This window comes from Sarcophilus harrisii, chromosome 2 (assembly GCF_902635505.1).
Source record: "Sarcophilus harrisii chromosome 2, mSarHar1.11, whole genome shotgun sequence".
Classification (NCBI taxonomy): Eukaryota; Metazoa; Chordata; class Mammalia; order Dasyuromorphia; family Dasyuridae; genus Sarcophilus; species Sarcophilus harrisii.
The window spans coordinates 574,483,763-574,489,133 of record NC_045427.1 but is presented as its reverse complement, the minus strand read 5'-3'; the positions used below and the strand labels follow the sequence as shown (position 1 = coordinate 574,489,133).

Below are 5,371 nucleotides of genomic sequence, written 5' to 3'. Positions count from 1 at the left end.
AAAGAGAATAGATATAAGACCAGTATGGTTAGCACCGTCCCCTGACATCTCAAACCTGTAACATTCTGAGATCTCACTTGTCTGTGACACATTACCATTTGTCAAAGAGCCTTAAGTTCCTCCTCTAAAGAATTAGATTTAATTCATTTCAATAAATGTTCTCCATTGTAGCCTGGCACAGTAGATGAAGGAAGGAAGGGAAAGGGAGGAAATACACATTTATTAAGCACCTATATGCCAGACACTGTTCTAAGAACTTTATATTTGCTGCTCATGATCACTTTGGGAGGTAGATAATTTTGTTATCCTCATTTTACAGATGAGGAAGTTGAGGCAGACAGCTGCTAAGTGACTTGCTCAGGGTCACACAGCTAGTACTCCTCTGAAGTTGGATTTGAACTCAGGGCTTCCTGACTTCAAGCCAAGTGCCCTAGCTGCCTCACTTAGAATCAGGCATAGGTGGTTTAAGTTCTGTTCCAATGTATGCTAGCTATGTGAAAAATCCTTTTGATTATAAGTTTCTTCAGGGAAAGAACTGTTTTTCTTTTTATTAATTGTATCCCAGCACTATAAATGTTTATTAGATTGGGTTGATATAGTTAAATTATTTACTCTCTTGATGTCTACCATAACTCTGTAAGGTTTCTATAAATTAGAGAAGATAGTAAATTTTAATTAATAGAGGGAATCCTATACTGGAAGTTCTCAGACTCTGAAGAAAAAAAAAAGAAACCCATTCCCCCAAATGATATATTAAACACTTGCTATCTTAAAACATTATGATAGATTCTGGGGACACAAATTTAAATAAGACACAGTACCTGCCCTCAAGGAGCTTCTAATCTAATAAAAAAAATTTTTGATTTCAGTCTTTTCATAAGAAAGAATACAATAAATGGAAAGATGACATCCAAGCAAAGTTCTAGGGTAGGTTTTCTGATTTTCTTTCCAGTGTTAAAATTTTAGCATTCTTGCTCATAAGACTTTGATTGCTATCATTTTCTTCTCTCCTCTAGTACCTCAGGCCCTATAATGTTTTTATTAGTCATTCCTTTGAATTAAGGCAAGGACTCTTAAAATGCAAATATTACCTAAGAGGAGCAAAGTAGACCTTCATAAAGTAACCTCAGATTATCTCACGCTGGATTTTTTAGGTTAGTTCCTGTAGAATAGGTGGAACCTATAAGGATGAAGAAGAAAAAAAGCTGATCAGAGGAAAACTTTGACAAAAAGGGACTGTGACAATAATCAGGAAAAATGTGAGTTCAGAGGAGGATCCTCCTAATGGTTACTTCCTTAAATTATCTTGTATTTATAAGTAGAAAGAGTTTATGTAAAATTTAAGGTTTGTGAAGCACTTTACATTTATTGTATGATTTGATCTCCACAACAACTCTTGTGAGCAGAGTGTTATTTTTATCCCCATTATCCCCATATAAGTATTTTATTTTATTTTTTAATGTATATTAACTTTTTAAATACATATTTCTTTATGAATCATGAAAACAAAGGGGACAAACCACAACAGAAGAAAAGAAAAACAGGAAAAAAGAGTAAACATAGCATATATTGATTTACATTTAATCTCCATAATTCGTTTTCTGGATGCAGATGGCATTTTCTATCCAAAGTTCATTGGGATTTCCTTGGATCAATGAACCACTAAGAAGAACCAAGTCTTTCATAGCTGATCATGGCACAATCTTGCTGTTATTATATATAATGCATTCTTGGTTCTGTTTGTTTTGCTCAGCATCAGTTTATGTAAATCTTTCCAGGTCTTTCTAAAATCAACTTGTACATCATTTTTATAGAACAATAATATTCCATTACTTTCACATACCATAATTTATTCAGCCATTCCCCAATTGATGGGCATCTACTCATTTTCCAGTTCTTTGTTACCACAGAAAGAACTGCACAAACATTTTTGTAAGTGTGGATCCTTTCCCCTCCTTTATGATTTCCTTGGGATACAAATCCACTAGTGGTACTGCTAGCTTGAAAAATATTCACAGTTTTATACACCTTTGGGCACAGTTCCAATTTGACCTCCAGAATGGTTGGATCATTTCACAACTCCACCAACAATGTTGTCCCAAATTTCCCACATCCCCTACAATACTTATCATTATCTTTTCTTGTCATCTTAATCAATTGAAAGGCATGAGGTGGTACCTCAGAGTTGTTGTAATTTGCATTTCTCTAATTAATAGTGATTTGGAGCATTTTTTCATATGACTATGCATGGCTTTAATTTCATCATCTGAGAATTGTCTGTTCATATGCTTTGATATCCCCATTTTATTTAAGGAACATGAAACTGAAAGAGGATAAATTATCTACCCAGAGGGAAACAACTACATAGTATCTGAGGCTAGATTTGAACCCAGATCTCCACTCCAAGTTCAAGACACTATATTTACTGTGCTAAATGGTATATCTACCCCCAGCAAACTACAACCTATTTGAGGATGAGGATTATATTTTTCTTTTGTTTGGTATGCCCAGTACCCAAGCACAATGTTCTATACACAGTAGGTGCTAGAAAAATGCTTTTTGAATGATCAAATCAGCTCAGCAAACAATTAATTTTTCTGAGGTCTTTTAATCTGAGTCTATGTCTTCATTTGTACAATGAGAATAACAAAATATATGCCCTGTATACTCAAGGTTGGGGTGAGAGACACACTATGCAAAGTCCACTTAATTTCCAGTCCTTGTTATGAGGAAACAGCCTCAAAAGATTAAGTGATCTGTCCAATGCTACCTAGTAAGTTAGTAATAGCCAGGACTAAGACTTAGGTCTTCTTGTCCACAGTTTGTTACCATATATGAGGCTTCCATAGATAGATACATAAATACATAGATTAGACAGAGAGATTGTTGTTCATTCATTTCGGTCATGTCTGACTTCATGATAATCTATGATTCATAATAAAATGGACTTCATTCCATTTCAATAGATTTACTCTATCCAAAGACTATATCCACTAGATCAATTTTCTTTATGAAATTTGGCCTGGCCACTTTAACCAGTGGAGGGACCCTTGAGGGGCCTTTTGAGCATGTCTAAAATGTCATTGCCTACTACATGGGTTGAGGGTAGCATCCTTTGGCTGTCAGCATCTTTAAAACTGGCCAGACTGAGCCAGTAAGTCTTGATCCACTGCTTCATTTTCTGCCTTTTTCAGCTGACAGGGGAAAGGACTATTCTTCTTGGTCTCTCCCTCTATCATCTTGGTGCCTGGAAAAATGGGACTGGGGTATTTGTTTCTATTCTATATCATTTGTCCTACTCATTTTCAGGAACCGGTAGTGATCCTCATGGTACTCAGGAGTTTGAAACATGGAAACTTTGAAGTCAAGATTTAAATGATATGGTGCCTACAGCCAGCCCAGCATGGAAGCCCTATGAACTGAAGATGTTTGGGTGGAGTCTCATGAGATTTAGAATTGATACTGTGGTCTATAGCAAAGCTTCCTAAATTGTGGGTCACAACCCCATGTGGGGTCGCGTAACTGAATGTAGGGGTTGTGAAATTATGATGTATTATCAGTAAGCATTTGATTTATGTTCCTATTTTATATATTTATAAATCTGGGGCTGTGTAAAAATTATTCTGGAGAAAGGGGAAAAGGTTTAAGAAGCCCTGTTCTGTAGGAGCTGAGCTAAACTACAAACCTAATCCCTTTCCCCTCCACAGAGACTAATATGGGGGTGGGGAGGATTATGCCTTCCTTTATATTGATAGAGTAAGTTTGTATATTTGAATATTTCTTATGAAATAAATATTCTTTTGTAAAGAACACTGTGTTATACTTATATGAGTTAAAAAGTCTATCTGGGATTGTTTTCCTTGCCTTGAACAAATAGTGACTTGTTTCTTTTTCTCATAATTAAGGGGCTATACCCACACTAAGGAAGTCTGTAGGGACATGGACCACTGTCATAACTGACTACCACTGACTGACCACAGGAGATTAGGTTCTAACACAACTAATTTCACACTGAAAATAAGCCTGATTTGTTTTTGTTTTAAAATAAGTCTTATTACAAGCCAACTGTAATTCCCATCAGTTTAGCTTAAGCCTCACACTGGGTAATGACTTGTCTTCACTGTATTTATTAGGCAGCAAAACCTCTTTTGAATTACTCATTCCTACTTCAGAGCAAGCAACTACTGGGTATTCCCAGCTACTTCAGGCTTGTGTGGATAATCAGGGTTACTCAAAAACATGGAGCCTCTGGGAGTTGTCAGAGAGGTTAGAGGAGTCTTGGACCCCTTCCTAAAATAGCTGGAAAAACCACTTGCAGGGCAAGCTCTCAGCAAAAGTGGGAATTTTTGACTTGAAGCAAAATGCACCTTACAGTCTTCCTTCATCCTGGCTACAACCACCAGCTCCCATGTTCTCAAGCTGCCTCTGACTTCCTTCCTTTCTTCCTTCCTTCCTTCCTTCCTTCCTTCCTTCCTTCCTTCCTTCCTTCCTTCCTTCCTTCCTTCCTTCTTTTTTCCTTCTTTCTTTTCTTCCTTCCTTCTTTTCTTCCTTCCTTCCTTCTTTTTTCCTTCTTTCTTTTCTTCCTTCCTTCCTTCCTTCCTTCTTTTCTTCCTTTCTTCCTTCTTTTCTTCCTTCCTTCTTCCTCTCTCTCTCTCTCTCTCTCTCTCTCTTCTCTCTCTCTCTCTCTCTCTCTCTCTCTCTCTCTCTCTTTCTTTCTCTCTCTCTCTCATCTATCTGTCTGTCAATCTCAGAGGCAAGTAAGTGGCATGGTGGATAGATGCTGAACCTGGAATCAGAAAGACACAAATTCAAATACAGTGTCAAATACTTAACTATCTATGTGACCCTGGGAAAGTCATTTAACTCTGTTTGCCTCAGTTTTCTTATCTGTAAAATGAGCTGGAGAAGGAAATGCTCAATTCCTCCACTATCTTTGTTGAGAAAATCCCAAATGGGGTCACAAAGAGTCAGAATGAACAATAAATAGTTTATATCTAGGTTTTTATAAATGAGGACAAAACAATTCCTTAACTTCTATTGGAAGAGTGGATAGAGGGTAGAACTTAGAGCCAGGAAGATCAAAGTCCGAAGTGTCTTAAGCCCTTACTGAGTTTATGAGTCACAACCTCTGTCTGCCTTATTTTCCTCTTCTATAAAGTGGAGATAATAATAGCCTACCTCCCAGGATAAAATAAGGTAAAATAAAATAAGAAAAAGTGATGATAAAATTTGTTAATATTTGTAAAGTACTTTGCAAAATTCAGAGTGCTGTATAAATGTTAATAACTACCACCACCACCGCTACTACTATTACTACCACTACTACTATGATGACAATGATGACTACTACTATTACTACTACCACCACCAC

General features: G+C 36.7%; 1 long non-coding RNA gene across 1 annotated transcript; it reads left to right on the top strand.

Moving 5' to 3' along the window:
- The first annotated feature begins 374 nt into the window (after nucleotides 1-374).
- On the top strand, nucleotides 375-4,328 carry LOC116421900. The gene is made up of 3 exons (XR_004232489.1): nucleotides 375-927; nucleotides 1,155-1,259; nucleotides 3,310-4,328. It is a non-coding gene; the product is annotated as an uncharacterized LOC116421900 (long non-coding RNA).
- The last annotated feature ends 1,043 nt before the right edge of the window (nucleotides 4,329-5,371 follow it).